Raw genomic sequence first — 24,940 nt, 5'->3', positions numbered from 1 at the left:
TCAGCTTCCTGAGTTCAAATCTGGCCTCAGATACTTACTAGCTGTGTGACCCTAGGCAAGTCACTTCATCCTGTTTGCCCCAGTTTCTTCATCTGTAAAATGAGCTGGAGAAGGGAATGGCGAACCATTCTAGTATCTTTGCCAAGAAAACTCACAGAGTTTGACATGACTGAAATGATTGAACAACAACAACATGAAAGAATGTTCCAAATCATTAATAATAAGAGAAATGCAAATAAAAAATCCTGAAGTTTCACCTCTTACACTTGCCAAAAGATGGGAACAGCCAATGAAGGAGTTGTGTGAAGATAGGCACACTAGTGTATTGTTGGTGGAGTTTTGAATTAGTATAACCATTTTGGAAAGCAATTTGGCATCATGCAGATAAAGTGACTAAAAAGTTTGTCCCTTTTGACCCAGAGATTCCTAAAGAGGTCATTGATAAGAAGAAAGTTTCCACGTACATAAAAATATGTGTGACAGTGTTCTTTGTGGTAGCAAAGAATTGGAAGCAAAGTAGATGCCCATCAATCTGGGAATGATTGAACAAATTTCAGTACATAAATGTAATGGAATATTATTATCTTGCAAGCAATGATGAATGTAATGAATACTGAGAAGCATGGAAAAATGGATGCTGTGTGAAGTAAGCAGAGCCAAGAAAACAATATCCATGACACAGCAATGTAATCATAAAAACAATAACAACAAAAATAAATTGTAAAAGTATAATGAACAAACATGGCTCAATAGAAGAGATATGAGAAAACACCCCTCACCCATCCTTTGCAGATTTGGGAGGTACACAAATGTACACTGAACATATTTTTAGAATTTTTTTTTTGATATTTTGATCAGTTGTACTGATAATTTTCCTTTTCTCTATCAAAAATATAGAATAGCTCTCTGAGAGGAGGGGAAGAGATGCTAGGGAAAATTATGGTGATGTAAAAAAACCCCAAAAGATATTGATTAAAAAATTATAAAACACAACAAAACAATAAAAAAATTCCTACCATTTATGTCTTAGTAGAAAAGTCCTAGGCTACCTGTCCAGGGTTACAGAATTAGTAATTTTCAGAGGTAAGATTTGAACCTAGGTCTTCCTGACTTCAACACCAGCACTCTATCTACTACCACATTGCCTCTACATTTCTGAAATAAATATAACATTTTGAAGGTACATTTACATTCCTATTAGTTATTAACTTGCCTTTGTAGTTTTAAGATCCTGTCCTAAAGTACTGGCCACTTACAGTCTCCCATTTTAATGAATTCATAACTCAAACCCAAGATAATGTAGCTAGATGTTATCCCATCAATCTTCATGAAAATACTTGTAAAATGGTCTCAGCCAAGTTTCTGGCAGGTCTAGCTTAACAAAATGGCCAGCAGGGCTCATTTAAATTTTTTTTCCAAAATTGAAATGATTTCTTAGTTTCCAACATCCATTTTATGCAAACTAGACTATTACCACCCATAACTTAGATAAGATAATCATCCCCAAGTGTCAGTCCTGGCTCTCTGCTCTTGGTCATAGATTTATTGATTTACCTCCTACTGTATGCAGACACTGGGGGAACTACAAAGTTCTCTATCTCTTACAATTCATTCATTTTTAGGCCTCCAAAATACAGAAATATTTTCCATGTCCTTCTGTAAGCTCCTCACAGAGGAGAGCTACCCAGCACTTGGTGAGCTTCCTTATTTTCTCTTGATATGTATTGTTGTTTGTCCCTTGTTCTCGAAGAAGACCATAACATCAGGGAGGTGATGCCATCACATGCAAGTGAGTTGGATTTAAGTGAGGCAGGGCTGTGCAAAGTCACCAGCCTCACTTTCTCCTCCAGAGCCATCTGGGTCCAGTAGAAAGATACAGATCACGGTGACTAGAAATGGCCCTGGATGTAATGGGAGGCTTTGGCCTTTTTAAGGTAAGGTCTTTAACAGGTCTCATTTTGACTGAGGCAACGCCCATTCAGTGATTAAGGGAAGGTAAGGAATTAGGCAAAGAATGGTCTCTTCTACCAGTTTAAAAAATATCAATCTGGGAGGTCACCAATGAAGCACATAATCTGTCCAAAGGTCTTCTGTTCCTCCCACCAAATAATCAGCTCATCTTCTTTTAAAATTATATGTGTTTTTGATGGCATATCTCTTATTTTGATTTTTTTTTGTGGTTTCTTTTTTTTGCTTGTGTCACACTTTATCTCTCAGTTTTCTATTTCTAGTCCTGAACTCTCTCTAAATTCTAGTCTCAGATCTCGAAATGACTATCAGAAATTTTCAGTTGGATATATCTTTACCTCAAACTCAACACATCTAATATCACATTAAGTGGCTTGCCCAGGGTCACACAGCTAGTAAGTGTCAAGTGTCTGCGGCCACATTTGAACTCAGGTCCTCCTGACTCCAGGGCCAGTGCTCTATCCACTGCACCACTTAGCTGCCCCTTAATTTTCTTATTGAACAAGGTCTCCATAGCTAAAAGTAAGCTGAAACATATCATGTGCTTTCCAGTGGTGTTTAGCATTGTTGTGATTGTTGTCTTCTGAAAAATTCAAATGAAAGAAGTATTCATTGTATAGGTGATGAATTTCTTCAGATACATATTTTTGTAAGATGACATTATTCTGATTGTATCAAGCCCAGAAGAGTATCTCATTCAATGAGATCAATAGCCACTCAAAAGGACAAACCTATTAATATACATACAAGAAAAGCAAAGTAGATGAAGAATATAATTTTCCCACATAATGAAATTCAACTAGATGCGTTAGTTATGTGATGAGAGTAAGGGATAACAAGTAGACAGTTAAAGTATTGTGTTGTGAAATACTAAATACAAAAGAACTAAGGGAAAATTGTCAGTGTACTAAATGGATTCTTATGGAGAGTTTGTGGAAAGATGAGAACAAGAGTCACAGACAGCTTGGATGGTTACATTCTGCACTCATTCAATGAGTATTCACCTTGATAAGATCATAGGTAGATTAAAGTATTGAAGTATATTAATGTATATGTGTAAGGTACTACACTTTTCTTAGATGGGCATTTTCTTTACTGAAAGGGGCAGAAAAATACATTTCATATAAAACTCAGAGATGAGTTGCTTGGGGAAAAACACAAATAATTCTAAAAGACTCCAGGAAATAACACAGCCCCTCAGATAAAAGTGCCTGAGGAGAAACACTGGAAGTTCTGGGAGGACCAGAGTGAAAGCATTCTCTTCAGAGGCAAACTCATTGACTGATTGTAAAGATAGTTGGGACTTGCATTGTTTCCAAAGACTAATTTGCTTTTTTTGCACCCCCCCCCCATTTAAAAGTATTGCTAGAAAACCATGTCAATGAACTTTTTTGGGGGGGGAGGGGACTGTAGGATTACTATACATGATTATTTGTGTGATATCTGGCAGAAAAGTGGGGGTTTCTTATACTAAGTTAGAGCTGGATCACTACATACAAGGAGGCCTTTATTGGAAGTATCGTAGGCCAAATCAAAAGAGAAGACACAGAGAAACTAATGAAAGAAGCTGATGAGAAAAGCAGCATATAGAAACAAAGACCTCAGAAGACAGAACTCAAAATGATAGAGCTGTTAGGCTGACAGAGTTGAGGAACTGACAGATACTAAGAAGACCATGTGATTAGAAACAAACAGGTTGTGCAGTTGATGCAGAGAACTGATCTGATTGGAAGAAAACTTTGATATTGGGAGCTGATTGGAAAGGATTCTCCTATGCTCCTATGCTCCTATTTAGGAAAGGTTGTTTTATTCTCTAGCACCAAGCATAATTTGAAAGGGGGAGGGGCAAACCTTTGAAAGCTTGCCTACATTGCCCTTTTTTGACTTCTATGGTTTAAGAGGGGGAAACCCCATAAAACTCATAAAAAGAAGACCTAAGTAGATTTGAGGTTCCTGGGCTTAAAGGCAATTATTTCTTTTTTTTAAAAATTTTTATTTAAAAAATTTTTTTTCCATATGCTTTTGAGTTGAAAATTTTTCTCCCTTTGTCTCCCCCCCCTCCCCAAGACGGTGCACAATCTGACATAGGCTTTACATTTACATACCCATTAAACATATTTTCACATTAGTGAAGTTGTAAGTAAAAATTAAAACCAATGGGGGAACCATCAGAAAGATGAAACAAACTCAACAGAAGGTAAAGATAAGTGATAGCAATTCGACTTCCATAGTTCTTTCTTTGGATGTGGACAGCATTTTCTATCCCAAGGCCTCTGGAGATGTCTTAGATCCTCGTAATGCTGAGAAGGGTTCAGTTTAACATTCTTAGTCATTGCATAACGTGGCTGCTATTGTGTACAAAGTCCTCTTGGTTCTGCTCACTTCATTCAGCATCAGACCATGTAAGTCTTCCCAGGTTTTTCTGAAGTCAGCCTGTTCATCATTTCTTATAGCACAATAGTATTCCATTACATTCATATACTAAAGGCAATTATTTCTACTGAAATAGTGTCCCCTGGTTTCAGAGTCTAGCCAACAGGGCAGATCTGGGACATTCAACAGATCTCAACTCTCTTGCTGTTTGCTAAGAGAGCTTAACATTTTTTTTTTGCTTCTTTCTACATCTTTTTTGTTTGTTTATTTGTTTTGGTTAGCAGTTGGGTTAAGTGACTTGCCCAGGGTCACACAGCTAGTAAGTGTTGTGTGTCTGAGGCTGGATTTGAACTCTGGTCTTCCTGAATTCAGGGCTGGTTCTCTATCTGCTACACAACTTAGCTGCCCCTTTCTTTCTACATCTTGAGAATAACAGAGAAATTAATTCTCCCGGAGAGCAGAGAGGCTCAGAAGAGGAGTGCACCTATCTAGAAGGTGATGAGTAGTACAGACTGTTTTCCAAAGAAACTATAGACATCCAGGCCCACAGGGTTGGTTGTTGCCTCAGGCAAATGGATATTCTCATTCATGTGCCTCGCTGTTAGGTTTTTATAAATTTATTTTTTCCATATTTTTGTTAATTTATTTTGAATTATCAACAATCACTTCCATAAGCTTTTGAGTTTTAAATTTTTCTCCGCCTCCCTCCCCATGATGGCATGCAATCTGATATAGGCTATACACATACATTCTTATTAAACATATTTTCACATTAGTCATGTTGTAAGGAAGAATTAGAATAGATAGGAGGAACTACAAGAAAGAGAAAGCAAAACAAAAGAAAAAAAATAGCAAATAGTATGCTTTGACCTGCATTCAAACTCCACAGTTCTTTTTCTGGATGTGGATAGCATTTTCCATCATGAGACCTTTGGAGATGTCTTAGATCCCTGCATTGCTGAGAAGGGCTGTCTATCAAAGTTAGTCATCGCACAATGTGGCTGTTACTGTGTACAATGTTCTCTTGGTTCTGCTCATTTCACTCAGCATCAGACCATACAAGTCTTTCCAGGTTTTTCTGAAGTCAGCCTGTTCATCATTTCTTATAGCACAATAGTATTCCATTACATTCGTATACTGCAACTTTTTCAGCCATTCCCCAATTGATGGGCATCCTCTCAATTTCTGATTCTTTGCCACCACAAAAAGAGCTGCTATAAATATTTTTGTACATATGGGTCCTTTTCCCATTTGTATGATCTCTTTGGGATACAATCCTAGCAGTGCTATTGCTGGGTCAAATGGTATACATATTTTTATAGCCCTTTGGGCATAGTTCCAAATTTCTCTCCGAAACGGTTGGCTCATTTCACAACTCCACCAACAATGTATTAGTGTTCCATTTTTTTTTTTGCATATCTTCTCCAACATTTATCATTTTCCTGTTTTGTCATGTTGGCCAATCTGATAGGTGTGATATGGTACCTCAGAGTTGTTTTGATCTGTATTTCTCTAATCAATAGTGATTTAGAACATTTTTTCATATGACTATAGATGGCTTTAATTTCTTCATCTGAGAACTGTCTGTTCATATCCTTTGACCATTTATCAATTGGGGAATGGCTTGTGTTCTTATAAATTTGTCTTAATTCTCTTTATATTTTAGAAATGAGGCCCTTATCAGAGATACTGGTTATAAAAATTCTTTCCCAATTTTCTACTTTCCTTCTAATCTTGGTTGCATTGGCTTTGTTTGTGCAAAAAGTTTTCAATTTAATGTAATCAAAATTATCTATTTTGCATTTTGTAATGTTCTCTATCTCCTGTTTGGTCATGAATTCTTCTGTTCTCCATAAATCTGGTAGGCAAATTATTCTTTGCTCTCCCAGTTTGCTTACAGTGTCAGCCTTTATATCTAAATCATGGACCCATTTTGACTTTGTTTTGGTATGTGATGTGAGATTTGGGTCTATGCCTAGTTTCTGCCATATTCTTTTCCAGTTTCCCCAGCAGTTTTTGTGAAATAGTGAGTTCCTATCCCAGAAGCTGGGGTCTTTGGGTTTATCAAATAGTAAATTACTATAGTCATTGACTACTGTGTCTTGCATATTTAACCTATTCTGCTGATCCACCACTCTATTTTTTAGCTAGTACCAAGTAGTTTTGATTATTGCTGCTTTATAATAAAATTTAAGATCTGGAATGGCTAGAGCACCTTCCCTTTCTATATATTACCAGCAAAGTCCAACAGCAAGAGATAGAAAGAGAAATTCCATTTAAAGTTACTGTAGACATTATACAATATTTAGGAGTCTACCTACCAAAACAAACCCATAGAACTATATGAATACAATTACAAAACACTTTCCACACAAATAAAGTCAGATCTAAATAATTGGAAAAACATGAGTTGCTCATGGGTAGGTCAAGCTAATATAATAAAACTGACAATTCTACCTAAGCTAATTTACTTATTCAGTGCCATATCAATCAAACTACCAAAAAATTATTTTATAGAGCTAGAAAAAATAATAACAAGATTCATTTGGAATAACAAAAGGTTTTTATTAATTTAGACCCACTTTCTCCTCCCCTATCGACCTCTGACACTGTGCATTGGTAAGAATGTGTGATCCAGGTTTTTGGATAAACTGTTATGTTATGATTATTCCTGCTTTTGCCTTTTATTTTGTAAATGTTATGATTATTCTTATGTTTTGTTTTCTTGTTTAGAAGAGATTTTGTGTTTCAGAAATAATGTTATCTTTGTGATTGGTTTATGTAAATGAGGAGTATATAGTTTGGGGTTCTGAAGCTACAGTGGTAACTAGTAGGAAACTGGTTCCCTTTTTACCAGGGGTTATCCTGGAATCTTGAGACTATGTTGTAGTAGCATGATTCCTCTTTGAGGAACCACCTTGACCTGACATCCTGGGTTCATGGAGGTGAGAGAGCCAGCCCTGGCCCAGGAAGAAAGATCCTGGAAATAGCTGGGGGACAGTTCCATGACCTCTGTACCTGTCATATACAGAGATACTGAAGTGGCAAGAAATGCTCTGAAGGTGTCTGAAGTCTGAGTGGTGATCAGAGGAAAGAAAAGATGTAATCAGCCTTTTCTCTCTCCTCCATTTTAGCCCAGTATTTCTGACTTCTTATTGGACAGCTCCTCTTTGATTTCCTGTCAGGATATTAAGCTTAATATGTTCTAGAAGTCTTGTCATTTTCTCAACTAAACCCTCACTTTCTCAAAATTTTCCTATTTCTGTTGAGGGTACCACTACCGCTCTAGTCAACTGACTTACTTATCTTGGAATCATCTTTGATCTCTATGCCTTATCCCATATTCAATCCATTGACAAATATTGTTGATTTTACCCACACTATCTCTTGCACCCTTCTCTCTACTAACATGGTTACCATATAACTTCAGGCCTTTATCACCTCTTACCTAGACTGTTTTAATAGCCTCCTAGAGCCTTAGCTCTAGTCTCTCCCTTTTTCAATTCTTCTTCACCACACCTGCTGATACAACTTTCCTAAGGCATCATTCTATTGTGGCATGTCATTTCTTTGACTAAAAATCTTCAGTAACTTCTAAATTGTCTCTAGGACAAAATTCAACCTTGCATACACGGTCCTTACTGACTTGTCACCTACCTTCCCTTTCATTCACCTTTCATTCTAGCTGAGCTGCACTACTACTTCTCCCCCAAACTTGGTGTTCTATATCTTGCCTCTATGAATTCTCACAAGCTGTTTCAATCCTGGAAGGTAGTCCTTTTTTATTTCTTCCTTTAAGAATCCTAATCTTCCTTCAAGGCTGAAGTGAAGTGTTACCTCCTTGGTGAAGGTTTTCATGACTCACCAAATTCATAGTGCTCTCAGTCCTTAAATTACTTTGCCTTATGCTACCTGTGTACATCTATTGTATTCCTTCAGTAGGATGTGAATTGTCTGAGGGATGGACTATTTTGGTTTTTGTACTATTCCCATAGCAATAGATATAGCCCTTCTTGTGGAATGTTAATGAAAATCCACAGATGCCATCCAAAGAAAGACCATGTAACTCTGCTTAGAGGAAGAAGACAGGACCCATAGTGACCGGTGAAGTTCTGTCAAGGGAGACCAAGGTGGTCACATGTTGACAGAATAGCAAACATGACACAGCAAGAAGATTCAGTGGAGAAGACCGGTGGAGACTCCAACATAGAAGATGAGCCAAGAAGAAGGGCAACAACAAAACCTCAGCCACTTATTTAAAAATATACCAAATATGGGTAGTCTGCAAAGTGAATAAGGGACAATAACACAAGGAGATAAGTTGGATGTCAGGGATATCACTGAGCTTTAGTTGAATGTGACCCAGAACTGGAAAATGGCTATCCCTTGCTTAAAATCAATAGGTTTGATAAAAGAGATGCTAAAGTATATCAAGTTGCATAGTAAGAAGATAAACTCATGAAGAAATCCATCTACTAGAGTTGGAAGAAACATGGTGGAAGGCATTGGGGTGAGGGTCAATGTAGGTAAAAATGAAATATCATGTCAGAGTATATACCTAACCCTAAGGAGGAAATGAAGGATGAGTTTGGAAAAACAATCACGTCTCTGGCCCAAAGGTATGCTATAGTAGTGATGTGGGACTTCAACTCTTCAGACATGTCCTAAAGTTCTTTTTTTTTTTTGGTAAAAAGGAAGCATAGTTGATAAATGTGTGGCTTGCTATAACAATTTTATTATTCAAAAGATGGAGGAAGGGACCAAAGGAAAATGCTTTCTCTTCTGACAATAAGGAGTAGTTGAAATAATGGGACCCTTGTGAGAGTGTGAGCACTGTCTTAGATCTCATGATAGTTAAAGAGATGAAAGTTAAGCAGAGTTTGACATGCACATATTTTTTAAAAGTCTTTCAAAATTATTCATTTTTATGATATTAATGTTATAATATAAGTTGTTCTTTTTCTGCTCACTTCACTCTGCATCAGTTCTTACAAGTCTTCCCAGGTTTATTTGAAACTATCTTTTTCATCATTTCTCACAGCATAATAGTGTTTTATTGATGCTCTGGAGTTTTGAAGAATAAGTTTCAAAGAGTTCAGAAAAAAAGAGAAATAGGGTTGAATAGTTTAAAATTCTATAGAGGGAAATCAATTCATTGGGATTGCTATGGAATGCTCTTAAGAAAGAAATATTGATAACATAACCACAACTGATTGCAATAAGAAAGGGAGAGATGTATATAAGATACCCATATGGATATACAATGAGCTCCTAGGCAATGAGGTTAAGTGACTTGCCCAGGATCACACAACTAGTAAGTGTCAAGTCGAGACGAGATTTGAACTCAGGTGCTTCTGACTTGAGGTCCAGTACTCTGCACCACCTAGCTGCCCCTGACTCCCATTTTCAAAAGGGATGTAGTAGCAAGGGCAGGTAACAGGATGAAAATGAGTCTTAGTGCATTTTTAAGCTTTAGTAGCCAAAAATTGCACTAAGACTTTTGGGACACCCTACATTTATTGCTTTAAATTTAAACTCTAGTTGTTTCATATCTCAAATTTTCACCTTCTCAGCAGTGCTGTAAGGGAGCTTATATTAGTCTCTGACTCCTCCTTCTATAACATCACAGGACAAATTTGTGATACAAAGCACAGCTGTAGAGTTGGAAGGGACCCCAGAGGTCATCTAATCTAATCCCTTCATTTTAAAAACAAGGAAACTGAGACTTAGATAAGTTAAATGATTTACCCAAGGTTAGATAGGTAGCAAGTCACAAAGTTTGTGTTCAGATCCCTGTAGGTCATCTGATGTCAAATCCAGTATAGCACATAGTGGTTGAGGATTAGAAATATTTTTGACACCTGGAAAGAATTACATGGACTGATGCAAAGTGAAGTGAGAAGAACCAGGAGAACAGTGTACACAATAATAGCAATATTATACAATAATCAGCCATGAAAGACTTGGCTGTTCTCAGCAATTCAATCATCTAAGACAATTCCAAAGAGCTTATGATGAAAAGTGCTATCCGCCTCCAGAAAAGAACTGATGGAGTTTGAATGCAGATCAAAGCATACTTAAAAGTTTTTTTTTCTTTATTTTTCTTGGGTTTTTTTTTTTGGTCTCTGTTTTCTTTCATAACATGACTAATATGGAAATGTTTTGCATGACTGCACATGTATAACATATCAAGTTGCTTGCCTTCTTAATGAGGGGAAAGGGAAGGGAGAGAGGGAAAGAATTTGGAACCCAAAATTTTAAAAAAGGAATGTTAAAATTTGTTTTTACATGTAATTGGAAAAAATAAAACATTTAATTGGATTTTAAAAAAGAAATACTTTTTGAATAAATGTGTAGCAGAACTTACATGACCTATCCAAGCTTCAACAGAAGAATATGGGAAATTGGAAGGGCCAGGAAGTTTGCGTACCATCAGTGGGAGGTGCTGACAGTGAGAATCCTTATGGTGAGCATTTGAGAAAGACCTCCACACATTCTGGGAGAGATGATAGCAGCGCTTGAGAATGAGTTTTGATGAGGGGACTTGTATGGTGAGAGGTCAGAATGGTGGAGCAATGGAATTGTGAGTGGAAGAGGAGAACCAGTCTCAGACCCTGTGCTTTACTGGATCCCCTGCTAGAAAAGTATTTTAAGTTATGGGGTTGGCTCTCTGAAAGGCAAGGTACCTTTTGATTCCTTCATAGGCTTATAGCTTTAGAGCTGGGCATTGAGTTCTTTCCCGTTGGGAGCACAGCCCCACAAATAGTACAAGTTTAGAGATCTCTGTAGTCCCTGTGAAAAGGTGGAAACCCACCATAAAGGGAATGTAAATTTCTAGACTATTTGTGGGCTTCAGTATAAGTCCTTTTTGTGTTCTTTACACTGCTAAATAAAACCTTTTCTGTTTGATACCATGTGAGTCTGAGAGCTTACATTTGGGGAACATATGGCTACCCTTTGGGGGAAGTGCCATATGTTAACATCCCCAAGTGCTACTTGGGTAGGAGCAGATGAGCTGGGTTAATTAGTATGATTAGTGAGCTGATGGCCACACTGTGGGAAATGCCAGGTACTGATATCCCCAAGTTTTCCCTAGGTAGGGGCAGATGAGTCAGTGAGATTTGTGAGCAGCTCTCAACATGTACCTGCACCCTTAGAATGAAGACAGAGAAGAAGCAGGTTTCAAATGAATAAGGTGAGTAGCATATGACACAGAATTCCAGCTTCTCCTATGCTTAAGACCCAAAACAAGAAATCTTAACTCCCAATTAGATTGTTCTAATTAGATTGAAAGAGGCTTTCAGATTTTAACTGTTTTAAAAACAATGCCACATTTACAAAGTGGTTAGTTAACAAAACCAGTTGAGTCACAGATCTTTCTTGAATCCAGATCACTTCTACTTTTTTTAATTAGTTGGATCTAATCTTAAGAGCAAATTTTTAACATAATTAAATTGGCCTTGATGTGGAAAACCCAGAATCTGAAAGGGGGAGGGGTGAGGTGTGTGTGTGTGTGTGTGTGTGTGTGTGTGTGTGTGGTGTGTGTGTGTAATCATGTAGGAATCTACCAGACATTTAATTATCCATTCTCTCCAACTTTATTTTAAGCCTTGTTGTTAACAACCCCTGTCAAAGAGTTTGTTGAATGAATGAGCTAGGAGAGTTCTTTTTCTACTCAGGACCCCACAGTGAAGAGTAAGCTTCATTTCCTGTCTTCTTTCCATTATAAGCAGGTACCTGGAGAGGCCTCAAGGGATGTGGCAAGATGATTCAGGAAACCAGCCAAGGCACAATGGAAGGGTTTGGGTTGCGTGTTCTGTACCTCTGGGAACCTGGTGATCAGGAAAAAGACTCCTCTGGTTTCAAGGAATAGCAGTAACATCTTCTAAGCAAGAGTCCCAAGAGGTGACTCAAAGAAAGAGGTCTTTGGGTCACAGAAGGAGATATAAATTAGCTCTCTGGAAAAAGTTACTGAACACAGACTGAAAAACTGCTATACACTGAAAGTGATGGTCAGTTTGATGACAGGATAGAAAATCTAAATTGCTGCCTGCCTGAAAGACCATCCATCGGCACAGTTTTCCTTTCATTAACTCTCAAGGAAAATAGCCTTTCCTGTGATTGCTGCCTGTGACTCACTGTATCTTATACTCTGTGTGTGTGTGTTTGTGTGTGTACGTATGTGTAGGTGTTGAGGTGTGTGTATGGACAGTGTTGTGCCTTTGCTGTAAAACACTACAAAATTGTTTCTCTAGGTAGACAAGCTAAGGTCATTGGGACCTTCGCAGGTACCTGTTCTCTCAGGTTCCTTCTCTCAAGGAGGTTGCTATCCCTATTTTTCTATCTGTGCAAGTTGACGTTAGTTAACTGCAATTGGGCACCATTAGCTGTCAGTATGCAACAGAAATAATATTCATCAGTGTTTCATCTTCAAAGTACTTTATAAACACAAAATAATTAACCCTTATGTAAACCTCAGTGATGTAAGGGGATGCTAGGAGGGAGACAGGCAGAGACTTGCTTTGGGCTGCAGCCAGAATGGGAGACAGGTTTTCCTCAGAGTCTGGATTAAAAGTCAAAAGCTCCAGGCTATTAACAGGCCACACCTGATTCTTTTTTAACCTCCTCAGTGGCCTTGAAGCTTTGCAGGGAGGCCAGGCCTCTGCTTTGTTATTATTCTTCCTTTAGTTCTATTCATATATACAATAGTTAACCTGGTACCTCTCAAACACCTTCACACTCTACTTGTCTTATAGTTACTGGGTCCAGGTCTTAGTTTTCCCCCTATTAGATTACAAACTTCTTAACAGCCAAGGGACTTTTCATTCTCCTTTCTGTCTTTCTCATTGCTGCCACAGTCCTTTGCATATAGGAGGTACTTTATAAATGTCTGTTGATGTTGCTGAATGAATATGCCCCTCACAAACTCCTCCATTCCCATGGGTTCTAGTGCCATGCAAAGCAGCCTGGTTCAGGGGCTAGAACAGTTGTAAGAATCAGGAAGAACTGGTTCAAGTCTTATCTCTGACACATTCTGGCTTCGAGACTGGGTAAATCACTTAATGTCCTAGTGCCCAGGCAATTCTCAAAAAATGTAAATTGCAGAATGGTTGCCAATTCAAATGGGCAGGGGAAATTTCCTCATTAGGTATTTGCCCTGCCAATGAAATCGCAGGTTCTGACTCATACAAACGAAAATTGAATGAATACACCTCCAACCTTCATTCCCATGGGTTCCACTAGTTTTGTCACGTGAATTTCAGGTAGGAATTGACTTGAAAAGCAATGGGGGTTGGGAGAAATAAAAAGAAGTCCCTGAACATAATACAATATGTTCTTCCTATTTGAACTCATCTTGTACTGTTGCAAAAATGCTACCCAAACATAGCTATAAATGAAAGTTAAGAACAGAAAACAAAAACCTGGGCCTGAGTGAGGATGCTTTTTAATTTTCTTTTTCTTTTAAAAAACTCTTTTTTTTAAAATTTATGGAATAAAACAAGCATTTCCATAACATAGTATAATAAAAAAGATGATTGCATATGAAACTGCAAATCTACTATGTACAACTTGCTATTCCTTTTAAATATACAACAAAGTTATCGTGTAAATTTCTTTTTTTCCTTTTTTTCTTCTCTCACACCACCCCCACCTTAGAGATGGCCACCATTAGACACAAATAGGCATATATATATGTAAAATTATTCTATACATACTTCAATTTATCAGTTTTTTCCTCTGGGTGGAGGATACAAAGAAAGAAAGGTTACATGACACAGAAGGAAATGTTACATGACAGAGTACACTGGATTTGGATTCAGGAATACCTGGGTTCAAATTATACCCCCCAAAACATATTAGTTGTGTTACTGGCAAGTCATTTGAACTCTCTGTGCCTCAGTTTTCTCATCTCCAAAATAAGGGAAAGCAGTTAAATTTTCTCTTTTGTTTAATTAACTAATTAATTAATTAATTTTTAGTTTTCAACAATCACTTCCATTAGCTTTTGAGTTTGAAATTTTCTCCCTCTTCCTCCCGCCTCCCTCCCCACGACGATGTGTAATCTGATATAGGCTCTACACATACATTCCTATTAAACATATTTTCACATTAGTCATGTTACAAAGAAGAATTAGCACCAACAGGAGGAACCACAAGAAAGAAGAAACAAAACAGAAGAAAAAAAAGAGCAAATAGTATGCTTCGATCTGTATTTAAACTCTATAGTTCTTTCTCTGGATTTGGATAGCATTTTCCATCATAAGAGTTTTGGAGATGTCTTAGATCCTTGCATTGCTGAGAAGGGCTAAGTTTATCAACATTAGTCATCGCACAATGTTGTTGTTACAGTGTACAACGTTCTCCTGGTTCTTCTCACTTCAGTCAGCATCAGACCATACAAGTCTTTCCAGGTTATTCTTATGTTTACCTGCTCATCTTTTCTTATAGCACAATAGTATTCCGTTACATTCATGTACCACAACTTGTTCAGCCATTCTCCAGTTGATGGGCATCCCCTCAGTTTCTAATTCTTTGCCACCACAGAAAGAGCTGCTATAAATATTTTTGTACATGTGGGTCCTTTTCCCATTTTTATGATCTCTTTGGGACACAGCCCTAGAAGTGCTATTGCTGAGTCAAAAGGTATGCACATTTTTATAGCCCTTTGGGCATAGCTCCAAATTGCTCTCCAATATGGTTGGATCAGGCAGTTAAATTTTCAACGAGATCATTTACACTTTTGAAATGGACAAATGCTATAAATCAGGCCTTGATATATTTGTCTTGTTGATTATCTAGACTTAAGAAAGTGATAGAGAAAATGTCTAATAATTCAGATTAAATTTAGAAGTATGTCTTGCTGACATATTTTGGGAGGAGAGCTGGTTTTTAAACCAGCAGAATTTGGACATGATATCTTTTAAGGTTCCTTTTAGTTTTAAATCTATGTTTCTATGATCATTGTACTATGCAATACTCTTTGCATCAGTTCATATGAGGCTTCTCAGGTTCCTCAGAAGCCATTCATTTTGTTCTTTATTGTGGTGGAATAACATTCTATTAAGTGTATGTTTTTGTGGTTGTTGTTCAGTCATATCAGACTCTTTGTGACCCTATTTGGGGTTTTCTTGGCAAAGGTACTGAAGTGGTTTGCCATTTCCTTCTCTAGCTCATTTTACAGATGAGGAAACTGAGGCAAACTCAGGAAACTGAAGTGATTATTAAAAAAAAATTACAATCACCCTTAAAGGGTGTTTAGAAACTTAATGAGAATAGCAGTTTCATTTAAGCCAAAGAATTGCAAAGCTCAAGAGGCTGGTTATCTTTGGCCATATAGACCTAGCCAGCTCTTTACTTACAAGGGTGCTTATACAGCAAAACAGTAACTACTTATCTTTACCCTTTTCGTTTTTCCCTTTCACATTAGAAAGGGCAGTCAAGAGCAACGTGTACTCTTGAGAAGCTTCACCTCTCTTAAGCTCTAGGGAGGGCTGAAGAGCAATATCTGGACCTGAAGCTTTGGCCTAATGAGGTTGAGTCAAATAGTAACAAAAGCTTTCTTATTAGCTGACTCTGAGAAATTGCTTTTGATTTCCTGCTGTTTCTTCAATTTCCTCTTTCCTCAGCCTTTGTCTCCTATATCTTTTGATGGTTTAAATCAGAGACCCCTGGCTGCCCGTGATTCACCTTTCATTTAAAAGGTAACAACTGGACAAATTTCTCCTGTGAAATGGATAGCCATTTTAAAATCATACCTCAATCTCCAAATAATTACATGATTTCTCATTTTAAAATTTTATCCTCTTTAGTCATAAAACAGTTACATATTTTATATATATGGGGTATCCCCAAAGTTTTAGTACAGTTTAAAGTTTTAATAGTGTAATTATAAAATGGTAATATATGTTATTAATTATTAATAATGTATATTCCTTGTTAATATAGTGCAATAAATATATTGTTAATTTAAAATTATTAATTAAAAATTCACTAAAACTTTGGGGAGACCCTACAAAACAAAGGGCCACATGGCCTCTGTTTAGGACAAATTTTATTTAAAAAAGAAACCATTTAAAATCTTTACAAAAAGATCAGTAGCCATTATTACAACCTTCTGGAGGTTTCTGAGCAAGTATTGCCATGGACTTAGGATTCAAGGGACCATGAAAGTCCTGAAGCAGTGTCCTAAGGGACAGCATTGTGAACTAGACAAATGGCATGTCCCTAGAGAAGAGAAGGGAGATCAGTGGGATCAGGAACCAGTGGCCCTTTGCTATATTTTAAACATGATTTTCCATTTCATTTTGTGTCTTTGAATCATGATGCTTCATATTCATCATTTTCTAATTTTTTAATAAATAAAAGTTCTTTTTTTGACCCTGTTAAAACCACTAAACTCTTCTCATAGAAACATGATCCTACATATTTTACAAGATGATATGAGTCTTTATATTTACAACACTTTATTTTCTGTCCAAAAGTGCTCAAAGACTATCTGAAAGTTGTTTTTTTTTCAACATATGTTTTGGGAGTTTTTTGGCTTTTTTTTTTGCTGGGTGTGTGTGTGTGTGTGTGTGTGTGTGTGTGTGTGTGTGTGTGTGTGTGTGTGTGTCTGTGTGCCTGTGTGTTTGTGTAAAGATGATGAGTTTGATTTTGGGCAGGTTCAGTACCAAATGATTGCAGGAACCTTAGTGGAGATGAACTGTATTTAATTGGAATTTATAGAATCCACAGTTTTGAGAGCTGGAGTGTATCTTAGGGATTATTCTAGTCCAATGTCTCCTTGTTCTACAGGTTCATTCATTCGTGCATTCATCTGATAGATATTAATGAAGCTGCTACTGTATGCTGAAACGAAGTTTGGATGAGATACACTCTCTGCTGTTATCACACTTACAGTGCAGTAGGGAAATAAGACAGAAACAAATAATAACAATCTACAATATTCCATAAGTGTACTGAAGTGTTGTAAAATATAGGGCCATGTGATCTGATAGTGAAGGATGATACTGACTAGTGTGGATCAAGGAAGACTTCATGAAGGAGATTGGCATTTGAGTTGGGCTTAAAGAATAAGTAGGAATGCAGTGGGTAAAGGTAAGGAGGGAATGCATTTCAGATATCAGGAACAGTGGAACAAAGATTTGGAGGGAGGTATGAGCAAAGTAGTTGTTTGAGGAGCTGAGTTTTTCTTGCTGGAGCATAAATCAAATGAGATAATGTAGGCAAAGTACTTTGTAAACCTTAAAGTGCTTTGTGAACATTAGCTCTCATTATTATAGAGTACCTGAAGGTGGAGAGAGAGTAATATGAGATAAGGCTGGAAAGAGAGGCTGATGCTAGATGGTGGAGAGCCTGGAATTCCAAGGAGAGAAGTGTGAACTTTATTCAGTAGTTCATAGGGTGCCACTGAAGATTTTTTTTTTTAGCAGAGGAATGTTATGAAATCTGTCAAGTATATATATGGTTGTACTTAGGGAAAGATGTGGCCCAGAGGGTTTAAAATGATGCTCAAGCTCATAGCTATTTGTTGGAAGGTAGAGGACTAAAACCTAGGGTTTCTGGCTCCAAGTCCAGTGTTCTTTTCCCAGTACAACTCTCTGTCTTTCAAAATGGAATTAGAATACAGATAAGAGGCCAGAGCTAGAAATACAGATTTGAGAGTCACCAGCATTAAGGTGGTAGTTGAAACTGTGAGAATGGGTTAACTCTCCAAGGAAATGAAGGCATAGGGAAAAGGAACAGGAGAAAAAGGATGGAACTTCAGAGAGCACCAACAATTGGAAATTAGGAGGAAATGATATCAACAAATATTGATAATGATCATTGATAGACAGAAGGTTAAGGGCAATTGACAAAAAAAAGTCATAGGATCACAGATTTAGAACTGAGAGCAATTTTAGATATATTCTAATCCAATTTCCTGATTTCATAGAATTGAAAGGAAACTTGAATCCTAAAAAAGTTAAGTCAATCAATAAGAATTTATTAAGTGCTTTCTATATGTCAGGCTCTATGCTTAGCACTATGGATAGAAAAAGAGGCAAATGATAGCCCTTACCCTCAAGGAGCTCACAGTGTAAATATGATTTGCTTAAGGTCACATAGGCAATAAATAGGAAATTAGGAATTTAAATGCAAATTCTGTGACCCCATATCTGTTATACCTTCTACCACATGAATATAATACAAACTAAGAGAGGTCAGCTTCAAAAAGTGTATGTAAAGGTAGGGGGTAAGGTTAAGTGTCAAAATGGTGCAGAGAGGATGAAAACTGAGAAAGGGTGCTTGGATTTGGTCAGAAAGACTTTTGGTGATTTGAAAAAAAATATTGATGCCTTTTGCTGTTCCATCAGAGTAATTTTCCAGGCCCCTCACACCAAACTGAACCCTCTGTGGTAAAAGAGAATAGTAGCTAAGTAAAAAAACAAGAGATACAATGACCTCGTCTAAAAATGTATACATTTATTGCCTTTGTAGTCTTCTACTTCTTTGTCTAATGGAGAGAAGTGTGTGTCAATATGTTTTCCAAGTTCATTATTGGCTTTTCAGTTACTTAAGAGCTCAGCTTCCTCTTTGTAACCTTTGTAATCCGAGTTGTTTTCATTTTCATTTTCTCTTATTATTAACAGGTTTTCATGGGGTCATTGATAGTTTGCAATTCTACTGAACATTTTGGGTATCCTTTGACCATATCTTTTGGAGGATGCCTCTTGGTCTTATATATTTGTGTTAATTTTCTCTGGCAATTTTTGAGAGAACATTTTCAGAGTTGTCTATGTGCCTGTTACATAAAACTTAACCTTAACTACTGCCCCTGTACTCCTCTGAACCCTTTTCCTGCTAGATTTTATATGTGGATATTGTGATAGATTTTACACTAAATTCTGTCCACAAATGCTTATATTCTTTTTGTTTGTTGATATGGATTATTAAAGTCACCGTCTATAACTATGGGATGTTGTAGAACAAAAGTATAAATGCCCACCCTGTTGACAATCAGAAGGTCAATAGCATCACCCAGTTTGAATGGCGGAATGGTCACAAGAGGGAACCAGCAGGAGAGGAATGATGGCATAAACCGACACAGCTAGACTTCAGGACCGAGTGATGATGTTTAGTGATCTGATAAAACAACAACAACAACAAACCTCCTAGAATTAAATCACGTTCTTTTTTCAAGGGTCAATGATGCTGATTTTGGGGCACGGAACTTTTTTTTCAATCAGTCTTGAATGTTTTGGTGGTGGGTTAGAACCAAAAGGTAATGGTTATATAAGACTGACTTGGGCAGTTCAACACTTACAGGATAGGATTTATAGTCAGAAGGGTCTTTAAATATCATCTAGCCTAATGTGCTCATTTTAAAGATGGAGAAATTTGACACTACTTTGTTTTCTAGGGTTAACTCTTAAAAAATTGGAGATGTGGTAGTGGTGGCTCTGAATTTCCAAGCCCGTTTGGGTTAAATTTTGGCAGCAGATGGTACTGCAGCCACTTTTGCTGACTCTCACAATAGCCAGAGATCAGGATTAGATCACTTCTATGATGCAGACTAGGCAAATCTTCATAATGCTAAGCTGTTAGGCTAAGTTTTTTTTTTAATAGGGTGGTGGTGGTGGTGAACAAATCATGTATACTTTGTTTTATTAGGAAATTAACAATAAAAATATAATTTGGCATAAGAATGACAAATTACTCTTTTTTTTTGGATATATGAACACAAAATATTCTTGTGGGTGTGACCCCTAGGCCCCCCCCCAAAAAAACCCCTACACCCTTAATAAAATAACAATGCAAAAACCCCTCTATGATTTAGGTTAACATGTCCAGAAATGGTAAGATAATGTAATTTACCCCATGGACCATAGGATAAATAGATTATTTTGCATTTACTTATGTGTAGATGTTTCTCTCTAGTAAAATGTAAGCTTCTGGAGAGCAGGGACTGTTTCCCTTATATCTTTTTTTGTCCTCAGCACTTAGCATAGTGTCTGGTATAGCCCAGGGGTAGGGAACTTGTGGCCTCCAGGCCACATGTGGCCCTCTAGGTCCTCAAGTGCAGCCCTTTACTGAATCCAAACTTCACCTGGGTAGACACTTAAAAAAATACAGGTTGAATCGACTAAATCAACCTTTGGGGGCATCTAAGGGTCTTTAAGTCACTTCCATTGGGCACATGACTAGGCTGATCAGATGTGCCATGATAGGAGCAGGACAAAAGAGCTGGAGAAGTCCTCATCCATGCACTTTGTCATCTTTCCCCTACTTAATCTTTTTGGATATTGTCAGCCTCAAAGGTAGCGAGTCTCCTGGGGCCTGGTGAATCTGGTATCTCATCTGCTTCCATGTTTCTTAAGATTTTGTAATGGGAAGGGTAAAACCGGATAAACCATACCTGCCCTTTGGCCCCTGCCAGTGGTGACTTGTTTCTTTAATCTTTCCTCAGGTTTTTCCTTCAAACAATGAGCAGTGCTGGGGACAGAAAAAGCACCCCATTCCACTATAGGTTCCCGAAAAATTCTTCCAAAATATGATATTTTCTGAGGGGTAGTGGTGGGAATGAATTAGGTCACCTTACAGGAATAAAAAATTTATTTCCAAGGAACACTTTAATTCTCTCTGACCACCTCCCCGACTCACCACGAAGGAGTCTAATCATTGAGAATACGCACAGCAAGTTTGCGTTTGTGAAATGTTTGCCAACCCTTCTTTAAATCAGATAGTCGGCCTTTGATTCAGCACACCTGGGTTGGCATCTTTTCACCCCTGATGCTTGTTGCTGGTTTCTTGACTTCAGATAAACTCCATTTGGCAAAGTGAAAATGAACCTGTTGCTAAGGTCAGCTGAAACCTGCAAAAATTGAACCTCATTCTTGTGTTCCCAACCTTGGGTGGAATTCAGAGCCTTTTGATGAAAATATTTCCTATGATGCCCAAGTCTTGGTTTAGAATGCAAAGAAGGCTTCTGCGGCAGCTGCCTGGTATACTATTAATTTCTGCCAATGCAACACTGCCACCTTGTGGTCATTTTGAAAGCTTGCAGCTTTGGGCTACTTCCAGAGCTGTCATATTCTCAAGGGTTTCTATCAGATGAGCATGACAAGCAAGGACAGCCAGGAAGGACCTGGTTGTTCAGAATGCAAACTAGAAAAGAAGGGGAAAATTGACTTTTGTCTTCGTAATGTAAAATGGCCTGAGGAAATACTCCAAAGAGTATTTCAAAGATGGTTTTTGAACACAGTATTTTAAAAGATAATAACAAAAAAAAAAAAAAGGAGGAAACATATTAAAAAGCTCCCAGGACTGGGATTTGGAAGACCTAAGTTCTTGTCCTGGTTTTACCACTAGTGTAGTGTTGACTAAATTGTGTAATCTGGCATAAAATATAACCTCTTAGACCTCTGTTTTCTTTTCCGTAAAATAAAAGGATTGGATTAGACCATGGGCAGCTTGGTGGCACAGTAGATAGAGTGAAGGCCTGGAATCAAAGAGACTCATCTTTGTGAGTTCAAATTTGGCCTCAGATAATTACTAGTTGTGTGACACTGGGCAAGTCACTTAATCCTGTTCCCCTCAGTTTCCTCATCTGTAAAATGAGCTGGAGAAGGAAATGGCAAACCCCTCTAGTATCTGCCAAGAAAAGTCACTAATGGGGTCATCAAGAGTTGGACAAGATTGAAAAATGACAATAAAAATGGTCTTTTCTAGCTCTGGATTTCTATAACTCTGCAATAAAGTATAGGGAAAAGAACAATTTGGATGGCTCCCTGAAGAGAAACAGAAATGGTCTGACCTGGAGGCTGAGTTTGGAACAAAATGACTTATAGACTAATAGATTCTGACTGTGCTGCTATTTATTGTTACCCAGATAATCAGCCTGCTGATGGCACTTAGGAAAAAGTTGACAGGGCAAGATTTCTCTCTCTCCCTCATCTCTTTTTTATATGTTTTTCATCAAACCATATATTTTTTTTATAATCAACAAAAACCAAACATGGTAAAATTTGAATCTCTCTGTATCTTTTAGTAATTATGTAGCTGTAAAGAATTTCATTGCTATTACAATTTTGAGCCAGAGCTATGATTTCATTGTCATAGAGATTACTACTCCTTCATAACTTAGTCTTAGAGAATTGCCTGGGGCACATTTAATAGATGAAGAAACTGAGCCCTAAAGAGATTAAGTGACAAGTTCAGGGTCACATAGGTAGTTAATAGCATAACCTAGAATGGAGTCTAGGTTTTCTGTTTCTAAATCCAGTACTCCTTCCACTTGAATTGTCGCAGGTTTTTTCCCCCCCTTATCCAAGGAATTTCTATTATTTGTAGGCAAGGGGAAACAGGACCATAGATATACAAGCAGGTCTCTTAGTTAAAGTATTCCCCCAAGGAGAGTGTGATTGGCCAATTTATAATCTGAGGAGATGAGGAATAAATTGGAGGTAGTATAGAATTTAAAAGTGAATGAAAGGTAGCAAAATGCTGAGAAGTAGGCATGTAAACTCAGAAGAATGACGAAGGATTGATTGACTTGGGATAGTGGCCAAATTGTGTTTGGAACATTCCAGGAATAGGTACTGCAAAGCGAGCAATTTGTTTCCCCTGTCCCTCCTAGGGAAAGCATTTTTTCCCATTGGAGCACATTTCCCCTTTCTTTCTTCATGTCAGTAATGCCTAGTCTGATCATAGGCCTTGGCAGCGATTGTCAGTCTTTTTAGAAGCACAGCACAATAAGATTGATTCCACGATACAAAAATATCTTTAAAAAAGCAGCATGGTGGGACCTACCAAAGCTTACATTCCACTGACAAAGTCCTCAGTGGTTCAGGATTGTTTCCACACTACATTGAGTCATCCTCATTAAAGGCATCCCCTTTAAGCTGGAGCATCTGCATCCTAATTCCTTCATTCTCCTGCAGATCTCTGCAGCTTCCATAAGGTGACATTGGTTTGAATGCCTGCCTGACCCTTTACCATAACAGATCCCTCTCTGTTGGGCACTGCATTTGTCCAGTGCAGTGGAGGGGGCCTCCAGTTTTTCTTGTCTGGCAGAGGACAATATTGTTGCTGTATCACAATCTCTCTCTCTCTCTCTCTCTCTCTCTCTCTCTCTCTCTCTCTCTCTCTCTCTCTCTCTCTCTCTCTCTCCTCCCCCCTTCCTTTTTCATCCTCATTCTCTCTCCTCTCTTCCTTCCCCCTCTCTCCCTCTCTCCCTCTCTTTCTCTCATTCTGTCTCTCCCTTCCTCCTTCTCTCCCTGTCTTCGTCTCTCTTTCCTTCCCCCCCCCACTTCCCCCTTCATAGTTTACTAAACCTGAAGGTTTTAAAATCTGTGTCAGCGGAAGGAATACAGCATACTTGTGAAATCTCATCAGTTCTTTTGAATTCTTGAAGTAAACACATTCTACACACATGCCTAATGATAGCTGACATTTATATAGCCCTTTATGGTTTGCAAAGCACTTTACATAAATTATCTAATTTGAGCCTCACACCAACCCTGTGAAGTAGTTACTTTGGGTATTATTTTTCCTTATTTTGTAGATGGGGAAACTGAGGCTCAGAGAGATTAGGTGATTTACCCATGGTCACTCAGTAAGTGTCAGAGATAGGATATGAAACCAAGCTTCTCTGCCTCCAAATCTAGTACTCTTTTTTTCCCTTTTTCTCCTTTTTTTTCTTTTGATTTACCAACAATCACTTCCATATGCTTTTGAGTTTAAAATTTTTCTACCCCTTCCTTCCCACTACCCTCCCCAAGACGGCGCACAATCTCAAGTAGGCTATACTTTTACATTCCTATTAAACATATTTTCACATTAGTGAAGTTGTAAGTAAAAATTAAAACCAATAGGAGGAACCATTCAAAAGAGGAAATAAAACTCAACAGAAGAGAAAAAAAATGATAGCAATTCAACTTCCATAGTTCTTTCTTTGGATGTGGATAGCATTTTCTATCACAAGGCCTCTGGGGATGTCTTAGATCCTTGTATTGCTGAGAAAGGTTAAGTTTATCAATATTAAGTCATCGCACAACATGGCTGTTATTGTGTACAGGGTTCTCTTGGTTCTGCTCACTTCACTCAGCATCAGACCATATAAGTCTTTCCAGGTTTTTCTGAAGTCAGCCTGTTCATCATTTCTTATAGTACAATAGTATTCCATTACATTCATATACCACAACTTGCTCAGCCATTCCCCAATTGATGGGCATCCTCTCAATTTCCAATTCTTTGCCACCACAAAAAGAGCTGCTATGAATATTTTTGTACATGTGGGTCCAAATCTAGTACTCTTTCCATTCTGTTTCTCACAGATGCACACACACATATTATGTAGAGGTATCCATCCATCCATCCATCCATCCATCCATCCATCCATCCATCCATCCATCCATCCATATGTATATGTATTTTGTATGGAAGTTCAAATTTTCTAGCAGAAAAGACTGGTGTGAGGCCAGCAGCTTTTCCTACCCAGCCAACATGTTTGTGGTTATTGGAAGCCCCTACTTGCAAAGCCCAGAAGAATCTGCCTCTTAAGCTCATAACAAAAAAAGCCACTTTGTTTATCACAAATATACAACTAGCTAATCTG

General features: G+C 37.8%; 1 long non-coding RNA gene across 1 annotated transcript in view; it reads left to right on the top strand.

Moving 5' to 3' along the window:
- LOC110196921 (uncharacterized) overlaps nt 1-12,410 on the top strand; it is a 61,832-nt gene extending 49,422 nt beyond the window's left edge. Inside the window, exons 3-4 of the long non-coding RNA XR_002321349.2 lie at nt 11,438-11,536; nt 12,072-12,410. This is a non-coding gene — a long non-coding RNA (uncharacterized LOC110196921). The remainder of the gene's footprint in view (nt 1-11,437; nt 11,537-12,071) is intronic.
- Nucleotides 12,411-24,940: the final 12,530 nt, after the last annotated feature.

This window comes from Phascolarctos cinereus, unplaced genomic scaffold (assembly GCF_003287225.1).
Source record: "Phascolarctos cinereus isolate Bilbo 61053 unplaced genomic scaffold, phaCin_HiC Scaffold_5;HRSCAF=322, whole genome shotgun sequence".
Classification (NCBI taxonomy): Eukaryota; Metazoa; Chordata; class Mammalia; order Diprotodontia; family Phascolarctidae; genus Phascolarctos; species Phascolarctos cinereus.
The sequence above is the reverse complement of the archived record's forward strand: the minus strand, read 5'-3'. Positions and strand labels throughout refer to the sequence as shown.